The sequence below is a fragment of the Elephas maximus genome, chromosome 16 (genome assembly GCF_024166365.1).
Source record: "Elephas maximus indicus isolate mEleMax1 chromosome 16, mEleMax1 primary haplotype, whole genome shotgun sequence".
Classification (NCBI taxonomy): Eukaryota; Metazoa; Chordata; class Mammalia; order Proboscidea; family Elephantidae; genus Elephas; species Elephas maximus.
Genome location: NC_064834.1, coordinates 19,272,556 through 19,295,131, shown reverse-complemented (window position 1 = coordinate 19,295,131; position 22,576 = coordinate 19,272,556). Strand labels below are relative to the sequence as shown.

The window sequence follows — 22,576 nt, the reverse complement described above, 5'->3', positions numbered from 1 at the left end:
ATTTCAGCTTGAGATGTAAAAAGTGTAGCTAAAACAAATGTAAACTACTATATAATGCTAAAGGAGATGTTGAGAAAACTAAGTACAGTATGCATTTGGGGAGAGAAGGTAGGTAAAGAGTAGAACTTTTGATCTGAGGTTTTATGGGTGATGACTTAAACATTTCAGATGGCTGCTACCAGGGGATCAGTGATGGGAATCCCACAGGTTATAACTTGGTCTCCTTTCACAATACCTTTGACTCTGACCTCTCAGCTCTTCAAATCTCCTGGGTCCCTTGCTCTTTGCCAGGTTAAAAGCTCCAGGTATCCTGTGGTAACTGAACACTGAATCCCATTTGTGGGGCTGAAGTCTCTGGTATGTCTCATACCTCTCCTCTTTCAAAACAAAACAAAACCTCTATCTATATTCATCCTATTGTAATTCAGATTTTATAACTATAAATAGTGATCTCAAATCTCTGACTAGAGTCTTCCCCTAGCTGAAATGACAGTCTCTGTCCAAAGCATTCTAATGGCCAAGATGGGTATCAAATGACTGTGGTGGTGGAGCGGTGATGCTCAGCACCAGCTCCTGCCCACCACTGGTACTAGAGAACCAGCTTCCTCCTAAAGTTCTGTTGATAACCACCACTCTCACATAGAGACAGCAGCTTATTAGCTATGCTATAATGGTTTCCTTGACTTTTGACTAAGGTAAGGTGTGAACATTCATAGGGTGAAAACTTGGTTTGAAATCAGCTATCTGAATATGTAAAAATGGTTTAATTTCAACTCTTATTTAATGAACTTGGCTTTCAGAGTGACACAGTTTCAAACTGTTCTTGGTAGAAAACATTTATGTAAATAAGATTCCTTGGAGAGAGTCAACATTATTTTAAGTAGGTTGTCAGTAAAGAGTCCCTGTAGAAAATCAGATAGCACAGTCAATTGGGGTTATTGAAAAGAATTTAATAAAGGGATTATTTTGAAAGATGTGGCCAAGGAGGAAAAGCAATTTGGGATGATGAAGTATCTCAGGGCTAGCATCTGCAGAAACATGTCACCACTGCTAGGCCTGAAGGGCCAAGGTGGTCAGAACCCACGCAGAACAGTTGTAGCTGAATAAAGGGAGCAAGAGGCTTTTGTTTTAGCTGTGGTAGAGGGACGCTTCACCAGGGAAAAAGTCACAAGCAGGGAGAGATAAATATCCTGCACTCCAGTCTTCTACTGCTTTCATTGGCTGTTGATCCCAATTGAAAGCCAGAGGGAAAAGGACCCTACTGATGAAATACATCCAGGTCAGCCTCCTGGGGCATGTAAGAGGGTAAAGAGGGTAGGGTGTGGACCTAAAGGGGCAAACAACAATGTCAGCATTGGTAGTAACTGTAGTGGCAGTATGATAGGGTCAAAAGTAGTGTTAGAACCATGGTTCTATAAGATGGTAACATTAGGGAAGGCTGCCTGACGGGTACATAAGAACCGTTTAATTTGCAATTCATCTATGTATTTAAAGTCATTTCAAAATGAAAACTGTGGGCATCCCTGAGAGGGGACTACAGTTATATATTTTGTAAGCAGATACTCTTTCTTGGCAGGTAAAAGACATTTTCTGGCAATTTGGTGATAAAGTATCATCAGAGTAGTACTTGGAACAACTGGGTGAACAAATAGAAATGTCAGTGGATATTAAACTGGGAATCCTAGAGATAATGATTTAGAAAAAAGAAAGAAAGAAAGAAACTAAGTGATCTTCCTGCTAGGCTCTGCACTGGCAACATTGGTCTTCACTGTTTCCTTCCTTCCTTGATGATGCTGATAAAGGAGAAGTGGTGGGAGGCGGGGCATAATACATATATCTTTCCAAGAGAGGATAGGACACTTGCATATGGTTATGCTTACATGTGTTCTTGAAACATGTTCTAAAAGGAGAATCAAATAAAAAATGAATCACATTCTTACATGGTCTTGACTTGCATGACATACTGACATTTAAAATACTTAGTACCATTGCCTGGCATAATAGATGCTCTATGAGTATTCATTCCTGAACAGTATCCATCCGTATCTACATCTGTCTATCATGTGTGAGTGCTGGGGCTCCAATGGTAGACAAGACCAATCTGCTTTCTGTTCTCAAGGAACTTAGGAACTTAAATGCTGCAGTGGAAAGGCAGGCAAAAAGAGATTAATACATTACAAATTGTGGTAAATGTTTTGAAGGAAATAAAAAGTATAAAGTGCTGAGATAGGAGAAAATACCATCTAGGGAAATTCACTTAATATCTTTGAGACTTATTTTCTTAATCTGTAAATTGCTGTTACATTATAATATATACTAGTGCTGATTTAAAAGTACCAAATGAGATACAATTGAGTTACCTTATTGATTTTTAACATTCATTAAGCTACAAGAAATGAAAGATAACAGAGTTGCTAAAGACTTTTCTCTGTACACTTATCTATAACTTTGTTTCACTTAGTAAAAGAAATTATTGGTACAATGATAAAGTTTTCTTAACTCTGGTTATAATGTAACATCCTATGACTTAGAGAAACAAGTTGCAAATTTAAGTGCTTAGATCAAATGCTGAGCTTGATAGTTGTTCAGGGAGAGAGAGTTCTTCATAATCCCAGGCAACTGGTCCTAGCCTTGTTGATACAACGGGCCAGTCAGGGGAAAAGTGGGGGTGGATATGAGCGTATCCAAAAGAGAATGTAAGCTTTAATAAAACCACGTAAGTTGAAAAACAAACAACTATATCAATTAGAAGAAGGTAATCTCAGAATACAGGACAATTATGTAAATATAACACTCCAGTATTATAATTTAACACATTGTCCTTATTTTTCTCATTATGCCATAAACCGGCAAAAACTGTCAAAAGCATGTGCTCATCCGCTAGTGTTTATTCACACAATCAAAGGCACACATGGGCTCCTGGTTTGCACACCCAGAAGTTGTAACACTGCATTTTGCCCAGACACGATCACACTGATTTCAAGGCTGGGTTCTCACTAAGCCAGCTCATATGCAGCCATTCATTTATCACTGAAGCACTCACATTTCCAGCGACTCGTCAATTCTGTGATTTATGGAAGTGATCCCGATCAGAGTGAATAAAAGCCAAATGGGGTTGGAGGAGTTTGAGGAAAATTTCATTCAGGCTTTAAAAAAAAAAAAAAAAAATCTGTTGAATTCTTCCTAGTCCATGAAAGAACATATGCCAAGTGTCTTGAATAGTACTTATGTTCATGTGATACTGTGCTTGTGTTCTGGTAGTGCTGGGTTCATATGGAGCATTTTCTGAAGTCTAGTGCCCTTGTATAGCTCTCAGTATACTGACCTAGACTGTATTCTCAAGAGTCAGGTGAAAAGAGCCAAGTAATACTGGTTAATGGATTTGAATTTTTATTAAAATATTTAGTATTCATCTTAATTCATTTTCAAATTATGATTAATTTAAATAATGGAAAAATTAATAATTTAATGCCCTTTTGTGCCTAAAAGATGTCATTTATTTTTGTTTTTTAAGATTTGATGCCAAGATTTGCCCACCACAGTGGCCTATGCAAGAGAATGAAGACAACACTGTCTTAAAAAAAAAACCTGTTCTCATGCTTTATAATTTTAACTACTGAGTAACTCTTTAGTCTTTTTTGAACTAAAATCAGGACTTTCTGCATGTGGATTTTTTTTTTTAAGGAAAAGAGATGCTAGAGTTTTACCATCTATGTTTAAAATTTAGTGGTGTCATGCGAATTTGATAAAAACATAGGCTCTATTATAGTTCTAGGAATACAGATATTAAATAATAAACCTACTTTAGGGGAACCAGTTATTTTAAATAACTAAGTTAATTTTTTAAAGTTAATTTAGGTATTAAATATTATATTTTATATATTTATATGTCTATATGATATTTATGGTATACACATACACACAAAATCATAGGATTATTATAGAATTGAATGAGTTATTTAATACATCTCAAGTGCTTAGAACAGCTTGGCACATAGTCTCTCAAAAAGTGATATTATTATAGTTGAAAGTATAATCTATGTTACCAGAAATGCTAAATGAACCTTTCATAAAATGTTATTCTTTTCATAGCAGTATATTCACTTACCTGCCTTATTTGAAAAATAGAAATCTATGTTCCAAAATACCTTTTCTTTCCTTTCTAAAATGTCACTTCTGTTTCTATTAATTTGTCATAGGGAGTATCACAAATAAGACTTTAAACCTGAAAATATTAAATTTCACTTCCCCTTTTATTTATAAAGGACTTCTTTATAGACTAAAATATTCTATAACAAAGACTAGAATATCATCGATATGAAACATAATCTCACAGGTGATGGTTATTGGAATCCTAGAACTCAGAAGCAAGGATTAAAGTAGACTGGGATGAAACAGGCTACAAGACACAGGGATTCTTACAAGTTATACATAACATAAGATAAAGATACATCTTTAGCATAATTTCTTCCAGGTAAGAATCACATCATGAAGTTTTCATTAAATGTGTGTGTGTGTATATATATATATATCTTCAATATTTGCAGGCATTTTTCCTCTGTTTTAAGAAACAAAAAATGTTTTTATCTAATATTTTGTATATTCAGTATATTTTAGGAAAGGGGAAAAATTTACTAATAACTGTGTATTCCCATTCTCAGAAAGAGTTTGAAGTAATTTTAGACATAAGTTCCCTAGAGTTTTCAGAGCATTTAAATGTTGACATTTAATTTTTATTATTTTTTAATTAAAATATAGCCACACTACACTTTAATTTTCTTATTTGAGCTGTGTGTCTCCTTATGGTATCAGCAGCACCCATGGAAAAGGAGCATGATCTTTACAGTCAGACTGTACTGGGTCTTAAGCCCTGTTCTTCTACTTGCTAGCTGTGTGACCCAGAGAAATTTAATTGAACTCACTGAGACCTACTTTCATTATCTGTAAAATGGTAACAATAACTTATCCATGGGTTTCTTTGGTATTCTATAATTTATAACTTACTGAATTTATCCATACATAAACCCATTGTCATTGAGTCAGCTCTGACTCATACTGACCCTATAGGAGAGAGTAGAACTGCTCCATGGGGTTTCCCAGGAGCAGTTGGATTCCAACTGGTGACCTTTTGGTTAGCAGCCAAGCTCTTAACCATTGCACCACCAGGGCTCCATCCTGTAAATGTTGTTGTTAGGTGTTCTGACTCATAGTGACCCTCTGTACAACACAACAAAACACTGCCCAGTCCTGCACCACCTTCATGATCACTCTTATGCTTGAGCCCATTGTTGCAGCCACTGTGTCAGTCCATCTCATTGAAGGTCTTCCTCTTTTTTGCTGACCCTCCACTTTACCAAGCATGACCCCATATATAAAAATAGTGAATATTTAATCAATGGCAGCTATCATCATCATTATTGTTTTTGTTATAGCTGTTACTATAAAAACCTTTGTAGAATACTAACATGCTTAGATCTTGAGTTTTTTAAAAAATTATTCCTTTTACGAGATTGTAACCCCTTTGAGAGCAGAGTACCATTCACCTCTGTTTTTCTCCATTGTGTATAACATAGCTTGTGCTCACAACTCACTATCAATTTAATGAATGATTGAATTAATGAATACCATGACCTAACTTAAGTCAGTTAGGTCTGAGCTGTAGAAGTTACTATAATGACATCTGGGTATGTAAAAGAAATTGTGTTTTCTCAAATCATCAGGCCAGCCTGCACAGTCTTTGTCATGAGCTGCTATGGAAATCAGGATACATTTCTAATGCATTTATTCTACATTTCATTAACTTTTTAAAATCTTATAGTGGTAAAATATATATAACACAAATTTGGCCATTTTAACCATTTTCAAGTGTACAATTCAGTGACGATTACATTCACCATGTTGTACAAGCATCACCACTATCTCCATTAATTTTTCCCTCTTTTTATTAAAAAAAAATCAAACCTATAGAAAAGTTGAAAGAGTAGTACACTGAACATCATTTTTTAAAAAATAATTTTTATTGTGCTTTAAGTGAAAGTTTACAAATCAAGTCAGTCTGTCACATATAAACTTACATACACCTTACTCCCATTTACTCTCCCACTAGTGAGTCAGCCCACTCCCTCCTTCCAGTCTTTCCTTTCGTGACCTTTTTGCCAGTTTCTAACCCTCTCTACCCTCCCATCTCCCCTCCAGACAGGAGATGCCAACAGAGCCTCAAGTGTCCACCTGATGCAAGTAGCTCACTCTTTATCAGCATCTCTCACCAACCCATTGTCCAGTCCGTTCCATGTCTGATGAGTTGTCTTCGGGAATGGTTCCTGTCCTTGGCCAACAGAAGGTTTGGGGACCATGACTGCCAGGATTCTTCTAGTCTCAGTCAGACCATTAAGTCTGGTCTTTCTATGAGAATCTGGGGTCTGCATCCCACTGTTCTCCCACTCCCTCAGGAGTTCTCTGTTGGGTTCCCTGTCAGGGCAGTCATCGGTTGTGGCCGGGCACCATCTAGTTCTTCTGGTCTCAGGATGATGTAAGTCTCTAGTTCGTGTGGCCTCTAGTTCATTGGGCTCATAGTTATCGTGTGACCTTGGTGTTCTTCATTATCCTTTGATCCAGGTGGGTTGAGACCAATTGATCCATCTTAGATGGCCGCTTGTTAGCATTTAAAACCCCAGATGCCACACTTCAAAGTGGGATGCAGAATGTTTTCTTAATGGAATTTATTTTGCCAATTGACTTAGAAGTCCCCTTAAGCCATAGTCTCCAAACCCCCGCCCTTGCTCCGCTGACCTTCGAAGCATTCAGTTTATCCTGGAAACTTCTTTGCTTTTGGTCCAGTCCAGTCGAGCTGACCTTCCCTGTATTGAGTATTGTCCTTCCCTTCACCTAAAGTAGTTCTTATCTACTATCTAATCAGTAAATAACCCTCTCCCACCCTCCCTCCCTCCCCCCTCTCCTAACCACAAAAGAATGTGTTCTTCTCAGTTTGTACTATTTCTCAAGATCTTGTAATAGTGGTCTTATACAATATTTGTCCTTTTGCATCTGACTACTTTCACTCAGCATAATGCCTTCCAGGTTCCTCCATGTTATGAAATGTTTCACAGATTCGTCACTGTTCTTTATTGATGTGTAGTATTCCATTGTGTGAATATACCATAATTTATTTAACCATTCATCCGTTGATGGACACCTTGGTTGCTTCCAGCTTTTTGCTATTGTAAACAGTGCTGCAATAAACATGGGTGTGCATATATCTGTTCGTGTAAAGGCTCTTATTTCTCTAGGGTACATTCCGAGGAGTGGGATTTCCAGGTTGTATGGTAGTTCTATTTCTAACTTTTAAAGAAAACGCCAGATAGATTTCCAAAGCGGTTGTACCATTTTACATTCCTACCAGCAGTGTATAAGAGTTCCAATCTCTCCGCAGCCTCTCCAACATTTATTATTTTGTGTTTTTTGGATTAATGCCAGCCTTGTTGGAGTGAGATGGAATCTCATCGTAGTTTTAATTTGCATTTCTCTAATGGCTAATGATCAAGAGCATTTTCTCATGTATCTGTTAGCTGCCTGAATATCTTCTTTAGTGAAGTGCGTGTTCATATCCTTTGCCACTTTTTGATTGGGTTGTTGTCTTTTTGTGGTTGCGTTTTAACAGAATCATATAGATTTTAGAGATCAGGCGCTGGTCGGAGATGTCATAGCTGAAAATTCTTTCCCAGTCTGTAGGTGGTCTTTTTACTCTTTGGTGAAGTCTTTAGATGAGCATAGGTGTTTGATTTTTAGGAGCTCCCAGTTATCTGGTTTCTCTTCGTCATTTTTAGTAACGTTTTGTATTCTGTTTGTTCCTTGTATTAGGGCTCCTAGCGTTGTCCCTATTTTTTCTTCCATGATCTTTATCGTTTCAGTCTTTATGTTTAGGTCTTTGATCCACTTGAAGTTAGTTTTTGTGCATGGTGTGAGGTATGGGTCCTGTTTCATTTTTTTGCAAATGGATATCCAGTTATGCCAGCACCATTTGTTAAACAGACTGTCTTTTCCCCAATTAATTGACACTGGGCCTTTGTCAAATATCAGCTGCTCATATGTGGATGGATTTATATCTGGGTTCTCAATTCTGTTCCATTGGTCTCTGTGCCTGTTGTTGTACCTGTACCAGGCTGTACCAGGCTGTTTTGACTACTGTGGCTGTATAATAGAACATCATTTTTTAAAAATAGATTTTATTTTATGGAGCATTTTTAGGTTATAGAAAATTTTGTGTAGAAACTACAGAGAATTCCCTTTGTATTTTCTTGTTTTTATACTTTTTTCCCCTGAACCATTTCACATTTTACCTGTAAATATGTCAGCATGTCTCTCCCAGAAAGAGGAAAATTCTTCTTTATAATCACAATTTGGTTATCTCATTGAAGAAGCTTAGTATTGATTCAGTCTAATATATAATACGTAGTCCATTAAAAACATTTCCAATTATCCAAAAAAAATCCCTTTTAGCAGTCTTTCTCCGATTCAGCATCTAGTCCTAGATTCACTTTGCATTTGGTTATCATGACTCTTAGGTCCCCTTTAATCTAGTTTTCCCATCATTCTTTGTGTATATATGCATATGTATGTGTGTGTGTCTTTCTTGACTGATGATTTTGAAAACAATTGTCTTATATTCCACTTTTATAGAATCGCTTGAATTAAGTGATCTGGGTAACTGGCAGTAAATTTCAGGTTTCAGATAGGTTGTCTGATCCATCTCGAGCTGCTACAGCATTTGTTGCAGACTGCCCAATGCTCCCTGAATCCTAAATTCCTATTTGGAGGAGATTAGCAGATTGAAAATGTAAATATATTTGGGTAAACTCAGAGATTAAATTGATTTGCAGTATCTGTACCAGGTGGTGGCAGAATGGAAACCTAGAGAATATGCACTTTAATTATTGGCTCACTGCAAAAAAAGAAAGAAAGAAATGAAGCAGTGTTATTTATAGAGCTATGGGGAAGCACTTACAAAGGCCTTATTGGCTTGAAGTAAAGGTTTTGGTGAACTTTATAAAAAATGTGAAGGGTGTTTGCTGATTAAGATAAATGGCAGCCATATTGAAATGTTAGTTTTATTATTTCATCCATGAAATCTAGTTTATATCCTCACTTAATGGGCACTGTAAGATAGTTGCACTGCAGGTTAGAACATTTCATCAGAAATTTAATCTGGTTAGCCAGGGTTTATTTAAAGCCTCTGAAATCTGATCACTTCCCTAAAACAAGTGAGGACCCATGTATTCGGGCCACATTTCCCTAGCTTCTCACAAAAATTCTTTCAGCAAATTAAAATTTCATATTCTGTCACTTTTCTTTGTGAATTGTCAAAACTGTCTAATTGAGCAATATTCTAAAACATTTCTATCATGTAGGTGGATGTAGTTGAAGATGCTATGTATTCTGACATATTACGCCATTATACAAAGTCTGACGTTAGTTTCTGCTCAGTGTAACTCCCAGAGAATTGCCTGTGGAAACTGAGTGCTGTCCATGGTCACACAAAAAAAGACAATATAGTACATAGCAATATCTTCCTTTTTTGACTTTTCACTTAGGAAACAGTCAAATTTATTGCTCAAGAAGTGGTGTCATCTGCTGTACAGTGAAATGAGAAAACATCTTGTCTTCCCATTTTTTTCTTGTGGGCTTCCTTAAAATTTTGACCTAACTTCGAACAACAAAGAAAAACAGTAAAAGAAGTACAAAATATTTCCACATGCCCTTCACCCACTTTCCCCAAATGTCAAACTATTAACCATGTTTGCTTTATCTCCCCATATAGATTTTTTTCCCCTGAATTCTTTGAGAGTAAGTCTCAGACATGATGACCCTTTACCTCAAATACTAAAAAAAAAAATTTTTAATATTACAGTGTAGTAAAACAAAGGCAAAACTACAGTACAGTGATCAAAATCAGGAAATTAACATTAATACAATTATCTCATCTACCCAGAAGAATCTTATTTAGATTTCACCAATTGTCCTCCCAAAGCCCCAAATATAGCAAAGATAATCTCAGGCTACGCATTGCATTCAGTTGTTATGTCTCTTTAGTCTTCGTAATATGTTATTTCCAAAGAGTACAGGTCAGATACTTTGTATCGTGTCCCTCAATTTGGATTTATTTGAGGCTTGGTCATAATTAGATTAAGGTCTTGCATTTTTTGCAAGAATACCGCAGAGGTGATTTTGCGATCTTCTCAGGGCATACCAGGAGGCATGTGTTGTCAAATTGTCCCCTTACTGTGATCTTACCATTGATCACTTGGTTAAGGTGATGTCTGCCAGGTTTCTCCATCACAGAGTTACACTTTTTCCTTTTGTGATTTCCTTCTGAGGAGATACTTTGAGACTATATAAATATTGTGTTACTTCTCATTGGTGTTAGCATCCATTGACGTTTCTTGCCTGAATGAAATATTATTATCGTGGACTCTATTTTAACCTAAATATTCTATCTCGTTCTTATCCTTCTAAAGTACCTTGAATTTCTTTTCGGTATATACATGGTCATGTCTTAAGTTTTAAAAATTAAAGGAATAAAACTCTAATCATGAGAAATAGTATGGCTCTATTTACTGTGCTGGTACACAGTGTAGCCGTCTAGTTAATTTTGCTTGAGAAGGGTGGGATACCATGTGGCAAAGCCAGGGTAGCATATAGGTAAAATGTGGATGTTGTGTTTGAGATGTGGAAATAAAAAAGCAGATGTTGGCTGGTGAGGATAACTAGGCATAGAATTCCAAGGGAATAGACTTTATGTCTTCCTTAATCTTGCCCTTATCTCTTACACAACCCTATCATACCAGGAATTTAATACAAAAGAAAGAAGTCCAACTCAGAGAAACTCAATGGAGGTAAATAAAGTAAAATAAAATATAACCAGTCAATAGAAGCCAGCGTGTTCCTCAATCTGGGACAAAGTAGCTTTGAAGAAAAGAAAAAAGATTTATTTGTGAACCAGATGGGAAGCCAATTTTATAAAATACCCCTCAGAGCATAAACAAGAAACGCAACCCACAAAAATTACCTCTGGCTCAAGTTTATAGCTTACACTAATAAGAGTAAGAGTGCTCTAACCCTATGTACCACTGACAAAATAAGGAATACACGTCCAAGTGTAGTCGAAGTCAGTTTTCTCAGGACTGAAGATGCACATGAATCAATATAATTTGAAAGAAAATCCAGTGAATGCCTTTAAAAACAGTTTTCAAATTATAAAAATGGAAAAATCTTGAAAGAAATTAAAACAGAAATGTTTTAATTAATAAATTAAAATTTAATTTTAAAGAAAAAGTAAAATTTCCCCTATTTACTCACTGACCCTCCCTTCCTTTAACCTCTTCAGCTGCATACCTCACAGGTATATATTTTTGATAGTTTTGTGAGTATTGGTCCTGATATAGTCGATATACCAGTGTATCTATAGTTAGGTATATGTAGTATATATGCAGATATATCAGCTTATTTTTTAAACTGCCACATTAGTTTTACCTTTTTAAAAATATTGTATTTTCTATGGAAGCTTACACAGCAAATTAGGTTTCCATTTGATAATTTCTACAGATTGTTCACTGACATTAGTTATATTTTTCATAATATGACAACATTCTCTTTAATTGCATTCTAATTATTTTGTTACTGTGTTACTTTTTGAAGTGTCTTTTACATAAAGGGAGACCCAGAGATCTTAAATATATTGATAAACCAATTCTGATGAATGCATATTAAAACACGAAGCGTTTCTACACTCCAGCAAGCTCCCTTGTGCCTCTTTCTAGGCAATCTCCCCTTCTAAGCAACTGCTGATCTGATTTTTGTCACCGTTGTTTAGTTTTGCCTTTTCTATAATTTCTTACAAATGGAATCATATGTATAATACGCTGTTTTGGTGTTGAGCTTATTTCACCTAGGAATGTATATCTGAAGCAATGTACATATTGCTTTGAACATATTTAGTTTTTTTTTTTTTTTTTGTAGCAGCTTTTTTGAGACATAATTGGCATGCCATACAGTTTACTCATTTAAAGTGTACGATCCAGTGGTATATTCACATTTGTACATTCATCATTACAAATAATTTTAGAGCATTTTTATTACCTGAAAAGTAAATCGGTTCCCCTTGCTGTCACCCCCCAACCCCTCCATTTCTTCTAGCTCTAGAGAACTACTTATCTACCTAATCTACCTTCTGTCTCTATCGATTTGTCTCTTCTGGACATTTCATATAGATGGACTCATACAGTATGTGACCTTTTGTGTCTAGCATGATGTTTTCAAGGTTCATCCACGTTGTAGCATGTATGTGTACTTCGTTCATTTTTGTGGCCAAATAATGTTCCATTGTATGGATATATAATATTTATCCATTCATTAGTTGATGGAAATTTGGATTGCTTCCACTTTTTTTTTTTTAACCATTGTGAATATCCTAGATTTATATATAAATAACGTCTATGGCCATACCACCCTGAACGTGCCCGATCTCATCTGATCTCAGAAGCTAAGCAGGGTCGGGCCCCATTAGTCCTTGGATGTGAGACCGCATGGGAATACGGGGGTGCTGTAGGCTTGGAAACGCTGGTGGGATAGTGGTTAAGTAACCAAAAGGTCCGCAGTTTGAATTCACCAGGCACTCCTTGGAAACCCAATGGAGCAGTTCCACTCTGTCCTGTAGGGTCCGAATCGACTCAATGGTGATGGGTTGGAAACCCCGGTGACGTGGTGGTTAAGTGCTACAGCTGCTAACCAAGATGACGGCAGTTCAAATTCGCGAGGTGCTCTTTAGAAACTCTATGGTGCAGCTCTGCTCTGTAGTATAGGGTTGCTATGAGCTGGAATCGCCTCAACGGCAGTGGGTTTGGTTTTAGTGGGTTTTTATAAATAACGCAGGCCTTCTACATTTGTTTGCCAACTGAGCCTTCTCCCTGAGAGGTATTTTTATAAGTGCACTCTGCAGGCTTTTTTTTTTTTTTTAATAGCAATATGTAAAAAAAATATGTAGCAGCACTTTGGAAAATGCAGAAGGGAGCAATTGTCAAACAAATGTAGATGGTGCACTTTATTTGCATAAAAAACCGGTAATGCTGCTCTGAACATTTCATGAACAAGTTTTTGTCTCTGGTCAAAATGCTATGTTACAACTTTTGGGTATGCGAACTACTGAGTCATATGGAAACTCTGTGTTTAACCTTAAAGAACTGCCAGACAGCTTCCTAAAGTGGCTGTACCAATGTACTTACTTATGAGAAGTGTGACCCTTAGAGATTCTTCCCATTCTCAGTAGCGCTTGTTATTGTCTGTCCTTGTTTTAGCCATACTAGTTGGTGTTGGTGTTAGGAAAGCCCGATGGGACAGTGGCTAAGTGCTACGGCTGCTAACCACAGGGTTTGAATCCTCCAGGCGCTCCTTGGAAACTCTATGGGGCAGCTCTACTCTGTCCTATAGGGTAGCTATGAGTCAAAATCGACTTGACGGCACTGGTGTTTTTCTGGGTAGTTGGTGTGAAGTGGTATCTTACTGTAGTTTTGATTTTCCTTACTCTGATGGCTAATGATGTTGATCACTTTTTCATGTGCACATTGGCCATTGGTATATCTTATTTGGAGAACTATCTATTCAGATCCTTTTTCCATTTTTTAATTGGCCTATTTGTCTTTTGTGGTTAAGATATAGCTGCTAACCAAAAGGCTGGCAGTTTGAATCCCCCAGGCCCTCCTTGGAAACTCTATGGGCAGTTCTCCTCTGTCCTATAGGGTGGCTATGAGTCGGAATTGACTCAGCGGCAATGGGCTTTTATTTGTCTTTTTGTTCTTGAGTTGTAGTTGTACACTATATATTTTACATGCAAGTCCTATATCAGATAAATGATTTGCCAATATTTTCTCCCATCCCATGGGTTGTCCTGTCACTTTAATGGTGTTCTTTGAAGCACAAGAGTTTTTCATTTTGATGATGTCCAGTTTTTTTTTTTCCAATCCTTGCTTGTGTTTTTGATGTTATATCTAGTAAACCACTGCCTAACCCAAGATCATGAAGATTTATGCCTGTGTTTTCTTCTAAGAGTTTCATAGTTTAGCTGTTACATTTAAGTCTTTGATCCATTTTAAGTTACTTTTTGAATACAGTGTAATATAGGGGTCCAACTTCATTCTTTTGAATGTGTGTATCCAGTTGTTCCAGGACCATTTGTTGTTGTAAAGATGGCACTCCCATTGACTTGTCTTGGCACTCAATTCATTATTTTCGAAACTCATTCAAGTTGCGCGTATCGGTCATCTGTTCCTTCTTATTGCTGAGTAGTATACTGTCGTAAGACTGTACCATACTTTGTTGATCTGTTCTTTCCTTGATGGGCATTTGGATGGTTTCCAGTTTGGGGCGTATGAATAAAGCTACTGTGAATGTCCTTGTATGTACAAGTTTTTTGTGGACTTTTAATTACTTAGGAGCAGATTTGCTGAATCACAGGGTAGATGCATGTTTAACTTTTTCTATTATTATTTTTATTGTGCTTTAAGTGAAAGTTTACAAATCAAGTCAGTCGCTCACACAAAAACTTATGTACACCTTACTAAAAAAAACTACATACTCCCAATTATTCTCCCCCTAATGAGACAGCCCACTGTCTCCCTCTAAACTCTCTTTTCGTGTCCATTTCGCCACATGTTTAACTTTTTAAGAATCTGCCAAACAATTTTCCAAAGTGGTTATACCGTTTTACACACCAACCTGCAATTACAAGTTTTCTAAATTATGAGATTCTACATCTTCTCCATCATTTGTTATTTGCATTTTTTTTTATTTTGGCCATTCTAATGATAGTTATATTCTTTTTAATGGTTACCCTTTTTATGGTCTTATAATAACTGCTTTACTTTATTTTTGAGCAGTGTTCTATATAATACCTAAAAAAATAGTAGCATGTATTAAATTACAATAACATTTGTAAAAAAAAAAAAAACAAAACTGTTATTGTTTAGGACAATTAATTGGCTTCTAGTTTTTCATGACCAAAATTACTGTTAATGTGAACATACTTGAATCAAAAAGATTTCTAAAGATACCATATAATTTTTAGAAAGATGTGTACATTACTCTGGCAATTCCACTCCTCAGTATATACCCTAGAGATCTAATAATAGGGACATGAATAGACATATGCACACCTAAGTTCATTGCAGCTTTATTCACGATAGCAAAGGGGTGGAAACAACCTAAGTGCCCATCAACAGATGAATGGAAAAATATACACGCTTGTTACCGAATGGATAAATATGCATGTTTGTTACCATACAAATGTGGTACATACACACAGTGGAATATTATGCAGCCATAAAGAATAACGGTGAATCCTCAAAACATACTACATTGTGGATGAACCTGGAGGACATTATATGAGTGAAATAAACCACTCACAAAAAGACAAATATTGTGTGATTATACTTTTTTTATAAGACAAGAAGGGATATATATATACAGAGACCAGTGCTCATTGAGGATTGCCAGGGACAGATGGGGAGGGAAGCATTATCGAGATAGTAGATACTTGTTATTTCTGGTGATGGAAAAGGTAGCATTGAATGTGATGAAATGCACATAACTTGACCAAGGTAAATGATGTCACTGAGAAGTACACAAGAGAAAGGGATGTCCCTATTAAATGATATAACAAATATAATTTTATGACACCACCACCAACAACTAGAAATACATGTGTGGTAAAGCAAATATATATGTAGGCATGTAAGTATGAGTATGAATAGGTGAGTACATATGTGTACACAGGTAGAAGTATCTATAAGCATATGTACATGCAGGTATGTGTGTGCATGCATGTGTATATAATAAACCACATAGAGAACGCAAGTACAGGTACTTCTTAGACTTAACCAATTATCTCATGAGATTGGTTTTCTGGGTTTGAAGACTTAGGATCATGGTCTCATGGGACAACTCAGTTAATATAGTTCATAAAGTGTATGTTCTACATCCCGAAGCGGTGAGTAGTGTCTGAGGTCTTAAAAGCTTGCTAGCAGCCATTTAAGATACAACTATTGGTCTCTACTCATGTGGAACAAAAGAGAAAGAAGGAAACCAAAGACTCAGAGAAAAAAGTAGTCTACAGGACTGTCTACATGAACCTTTGCCCCATCTACCCTGAGACCTGAAGAACTAGATGGTACGTGGCTACCACTATCAACCATTCTGATCAGGGCCACAATACAGGGATCCTTGAGGAATGTGGAACAGAACTCAAATTCTTAAGAAATCCAGACTTATTGGACTGATTGAGATTAGAGGACTCCCTGAGGCTATTGCCCTGAGAGGTACTTTAAACCTTTAATGGATATATATTATCCCTTGAGGTCATCTTTGAGCTAAATAACACACTGGCTCACAAAATAAAGAACATCACATATCAAGTAATAAACTTCTTTAAGAAAAATCATCTTTAGGAGACCCAATAGTCAAAAATCACTCTAAAGCAAAGATGAGAAGGTAAGAGGACAAGGAAAGTAGAGTACTAGAAATGGTACAACTAGAACGGAATGAATGAAAATAATGATACATTGTGAAAAATGTAAGCAATATCACAGAATAATTTGTGTAGAAACTATTTAATGGAACCTAATTTGCTGTGTAAACTTTCCCCTTAAACACAATAAAATATTTAAAAAGTACATTACCGAGAGTGAATTTAAGTGTGGTGCTTGAGCCTGTAGTAACAGTGTGAGGAAGAATATAGTTAAAAGTGATGTGAGAAGGTCTTTTTTGTTTTTTTCTTCAATGCTAAGGACATTATAAGAGATCTCTTTACGTAAGAAATAGGTCTCTTGGTCAACTGGTGGTGAATTTGGGTAAATATATGGAGGAAACAGTACCCATTTTACAGTTTTGTCATCAGCTTTAATCTTTGAATTAAAGATCTGTAGAACACAGAGAAGCAGAATAGAAAATACAGGATGTTTGACAATGGCATACAAAAGCTCATAGTTGGCCTGAAAGTGTTCAAATTTCTAATTTGGATGGATGACATCCCATAATACAATAATTGGAAATAAAAGCTCTTAAAAACCATCAGTGATCCCTGTGGTAACTTGGAGAATGGAGTAGTGCCAGTAAAATTAAAAAAAAAAAAAAAAAAAAATTTTCCCACTAAATAGGCAACGTCACAAATGAAGAAACATAAACGTCCATAATTTTAAGTGGTCGACTTCTATGATTACTTTTAAAGTATACTTTATTAGAAGAATGAAATACCATTTTTTGTCACCTGAATTTGGGAAAATTAAAGAATTTGTTACTAAATACTGGAAACTAGAGTTAAAATGGGGCAGTCCTGGCAGAGACTCTTGGTGAAAAAATCAATCAGTACTAGTTTTCTGAATAAAAGTTTGTTTTGGATAGAGTCTTGAAAGCGTATCCGCCTATTTTAATCTAAAGAAAGGAAGAAAGATTTTTAACAATGTATTGTTAAGTTAAAAAAATAATATATATGGCATAGATATAATTTTTCTTTTAAAAATAGAGTCTAAAATATATTTATAGACATAAAAAGGAATCTGGTTGTCCCTGAATAGATGAGTTGGGATCTTTCCTTTGTTTTTCCTTATCTGTATCTTCTCTCTCATTTTTTCTTGTAATAAGAATGGACTAACAAAACCAAATTTTCAAATTAAGATAAAAAATACAAACCCTAACCTTATGATTAAAGAGCAGAGTGACCACTATGCTGGACTGTGTGGTATCTATGCCTTGTAAGTAAAAGTTGAAGCCACAAGGAATCTCCTGGAGAGGGAAAAAGATTTTAGAGGGAAGTTAGGCTATGATAGATATATATGTTTTTACTTCTTATTTTGAAATTACTTCAAGTTCATAAAAATATTACATATATAGTACAAAGAATTCTCTTGTACCCTTCCTCCAGCATCCCTACATGTTTTTTTTTATACAAACATAGCACAATTATCAAAACCAGGACATTGACACATACTATTAACTGTTTTAAATATCTTATTCAAATTTTGCCAAGTTCCTCACTAATGTACTTTTCCAGGTGCAGGATTCAATCTAGGATCCTTCATTGCAGTGAGTTGTCATGTCTCCTTAGTTTCCAAACTGGGATAGTTCTTCACTCTTTTTCTTTCGAGATATTATTTTTTAAATGTTTATTTAATAGTTTTGGGGAAAATTACACAGCAAAGCCTGTTACAATTCTACAGTTTCTAGAGATAGTGATCAGTGGCATTGGTTACATTCTTCACATTGTGTCAATATTCTTGTTATCTCTGTTCTAATTGTTTCACTTCTGTGTACTTAATCTCCCTGCCTCCCAACATTCTCATCTGTGTTTTAAAATAGCTGTTGATCCTTTGATCTTATATAGATAATTTTTAAGAAGCAAAACAAACAACAAAACCCATAATAAATACTCAAGGGTGAAAATCTTTACACTTTGGGCTAATCTGTTAACTTAGTTTAAAGATGACTTCAAAGAATAGTTTCAGTTCAAGGTTTTAGAGCAACTCAGGGCCATAGTCTCAGGACTCCTCCAGCTTCAGGTCCAGTAAATCTGGATTCTTTAAGAATTTGATGTCTGTTCCACCTTTTTCTCCCTTTTTAATCAGGATTCATCTATTTTGTTCCTGGTCAGAATGTTCACTAGTGGCAGCCAGACCATCTAGGTCTGGTCACAAGGTAGAGGAGGCAGTGGTTGGTGTAGACAATTAGGCTGTACTCCATTTCCTTCTCTCATTTGGTGTTTCCTTCTTTCTCTTTTGGAAGCCCTGGTGGTATAGTGGTTAAGAGCTACGGCTGCTAACCAAAAGGTCAGCAGTTCAAATCCACCAGGAGCTCCTTGGGGACCCTATGGGGCAGTTCTACTCTGTCCTTTAGGGTTCCTATGAGTTGGCATCAACTCCACAGCAACGGGTTTGTGGTTCTTTCTCTTTTGTTGTGGATGAATAAAGACCAATAATTGTATCTTAGATAAAACATTGATATCAAGAGTCCTGGTTGGTTGAATTGACTCCACGGCAGTGGGAGTGGGTGGGTGGTTGGTTGTAGAATGTCCCTCAAAATGGATTTGTTTGATACTTCCTCACGATTATATTAAGGGTGTCCATTTGTGGCAAGAAAATCACAGAAGTGATGTGCGCTTCTCAGTGTTTAATATCAGAACGTACGAGATGTCAGAATTTGTCTCACATCTAACAGCTTTTTTTAAATCGTGGTGAAATTCACATAACTTAAAATCAACTATTTTAAAGTGAACAAATCAGTGACATGTAAGGACATTCACAATGTTGTGCAACCTTCATCTCTCTTTAGTTCCAATGTATTTTCCTCACCCCAAAAGGAAACTCTACCCAGTAAGCCTTTGCTCCCCATTTCCCTCTCTCTGGCAACCAGCAATCTGCATTCTGTTTCTGGTGGTAACTTGGATCAGCTGGTTAAGGTGCCTGCCAGGTTTCTCTACTGTAAAATTACTAATTTTCCTTTTTAAATTAAAAAGTACCCTTCGGCGAGATATGTGGTGATTATTTAGATATCTTCCTCATAATTTTGCTCACTAATTTTAGCATATGTAGATAATCCTTGGCTCCCACAGGTATTACCGTGGTGTTTACCAAGTGATTTTCCACTTCTACCATCCCTTCCACATTTATTACACTTGATCTTAGTGAAAAGGCTGAGAAGTGAGATTCCATCTACAAATGCTACTTATGGGAATTCTACTGTAAGGAAGAGCTGACCCATCTTCATCCATCCATCCGTCCGTCCGTCCATCCGTCCGTCTGTCCGCCCACCCATCCATCCATATCAGTAATGACTTGAAGCTATTTATTTTATGGTTATAATCTATTACTGATGTATATTTCAAGGACCAAGGAAGAGTGAGTGGTTTGACTTGTCCTCTTGGCCTTCCAGGGGTAATAATAGTATGACTAATTAGTGAGAGGTAGGAGGAAACAGGATGCTAACTGTTTGGAGGTAGTTTCTAGTTACTTTAGGTACTTAAACAAAGGTTGATAAATCACTTAGTAGAGGTGATACAGACAGAGCTCCCGCCTGGCAGGGATGGGGAAACTGGATGCCCTTAAGGTGTCTTCTAACCTTGAGATCCTCTCAGCAGCTTAAGCAGAAAACACAGATGGCCACTTCATAATTTACTTAACAACTAAGCTTGTGCAGAAGGGCTTTGCATCAGAGCTTGGTTAGCCTCTGGTGTATCTGTCACATAATTAGTAAAACAAGCAGGCATCCCAGGTAAGGGTAAGGTGTGTAGAAGTTCAATGTAAATCACCTAAAGTATGCCAGACTTGATGGATTCTACCACTTTCATGCAGCTGGGTTTTTACTTCTAAGAACTAAACATAATGATGCATAAGTTTAGCTCAAGGTGAGTTTTTCATGAGCTGTATAAAGGAGATTATTTCATTTGTTAGTGTAGTTGTGTTTTCTAGTAGAAGGTTGTTGCTGAGTGATTGTTTGCCTGCTACCACTTCAAATCCCTTTTCAACAGTTTTTCCTCTGATGTTCAGCCTTGGATTATTTTCCCACTGACATTCCCATATTTTTCAGCTGAATTGTATACTTGTCTTCCCCCTCCCCATTCAGAAATATTTCTGTGAAGCAATACTATATTTTCGTATTTTATGTTCTTTTTTAATGTCATTGAAACTTCCCTTTTAGTAGTTTGCATCATTGGTCTCATTTATTACTAACCCAAACTTGCTCTTTGCTCTGTTTTTTAATTAATTGTTCACATTAGAAGGTCTTAGATGTTATTTGGTCAAGTTGTGCAGACTTCACCCATATTTGATATTGCCTTTCCCATTACCAAAAATAACTAGTGTCTACTATCTGGAAAATGATTCCCCCTCCCCTTCCATTCCTGGCAGCCATCAAAGAATGAGTCTGTTCTTGACTCTTTATAAGAGTGCGACCATGCAATATTTGTTCTTTCGTGATTGGCTTATTTCACGAGGTATAATGTCCTCCAGCTTCATCCATGTTATGTTTCATGGACTCCTCATTATTCTTCAAAGTTATGTAGTATTCCATTGTATGTATGTACCACAGTTTGTTTATCTACTTATCTGTTGGTGGACACTTAGATTGTTTTCATCTTTTTGTTATTGTAAATAATGCTACAATGAACATTGGTGTGCGTGTGTCTATTCGTGTCACTTACTTATATTTCTTGAATATTTACCTAGGAGTGGGATTGATGAATCATAATGTATTTCCATCTTGTTCAGGAAGCACCATAACATTTCCCATAGTGGTTATTCCATTTTACAACTCCACCAGCAGTGTGTAAGGGTTCCAATCTCCCCATAACCATACCAGCATTAGTTGTTTTCTGTTTTTTTGATCCTTGCCATTTGCAGGGGTGAGATGGTATGTCATTATTGTTTTGCTTTGTATCTCTTTAACGGCTAATGATTGTGAACCTCTTTAGTGAAGTGTCTGTTCATATCCTTTCTCATTTTTTATTGGATACTTTGTTTTTTTGTTGTTGAGTTGTTGAAATTTTCTATGTATTTTAGAGATCAGACCCTTATCAGATACGTCATTGCCAAAGATTTTTTCCCAGTCTGTTGGTTTCCTTTCTACTCTTTGGGTAAAGTATTTTGATGAGCATATGTATTTAGTTTTTAGGAAGTCCCAGTTATCTAATTTATCTTCTGTTGTTTGTGTATTTTTAGTTGTATTTGATAGGCTATTTATGCCGAAAGCTAGATCCCCTAATTCTGTCCCTATATTATCTTCCAGGAACTTTACAGTTTTAGCTTTAACATTTAGATGTCTGATCCATTTTGAGTTAGTTTTTGTGGATGGTGTGAGGTGTGGACCCTGTTTTGTTTTTTTGCAAATGGATAACCAGTTTTTCCAGTACTATTTGTTGAAGAGACAGTTTGTTACCCACTGGATGGACTTCGACACTTTGTCAAAGATCAGCTGTCCATAGACAGATGGATTTACTTCTGAGTTTTCAGTTCTATTCTGTTGGTCTATGTGTTTGGCATTGAACCAGTTCTAGGCTGTTTTGATTACTGTGGCTGTCTAGTAAGTTTTGAGATTGAGAAGTATGTGGCCTCCTACTTTGTTCTTCCTCTTCAATATTGCTTTAGGTATTTGGGGTCTCTTTCCTTTATATATAAAGTTAGAGATAAGTTTCAGTGATGGACAGGACAACTAGAAAGAAAGTTGACAAAGATACAGAAAATCTAAATGACACAACCAACCAACTCTTTCGTAGACATATACAGAACACATCATCCAACAGCAGCAAAGTACACATTCTTCTCTAATGCGCATGGTTCAGTCTCCAGAATAGATCCTATTTTAGACCATAAAGCAAGCTTCAGTAAATTAAAAAAAAAATCAAAATAATACAAAGCATCTTCTCTGACCATAACACTAAAACTAGAAATCAGTAACAGAAAGACAAGGAAAAAAATTAAATACATAGAAACTGAATAACATCTTACTTAAAAACTATTATGTAATAGAAGAAATTAAAAATGAAATT

The 22,576-nt window shown here is 36.3% G+C and overlaps 2 protein-coding genes and 1 pseudogene across 11 annotated transcripts in view; 2 read left to right on the top strand and 1 right to left on the bottom strand.

Annotated features, from left to right (window-relative positions):
- LOC126059477 (graves disease carrier protein) overlaps positions 1 to 22,576 on the bottom strand; it is a 281,521-nt gene that overhangs the window by 166,495 nt on the left and 92,450 nt on the right. The gene's annotated exons all lie outside the window — the stretch shown is intronic.
- The window catches only part of TET1 (tet methylcytosine dioxygenase 1), a 134,535-nt gene that overhangs the window by 46,955 nt on the left and 65,004 nt on the right, over positions 1 to 22,576 (top strand). The window lies entirely within an intron of this gene.
- LOC126060049 (uncharacterized) lies at positions 12,485 to 12,604 on the top strand (annotated as a pseudogene).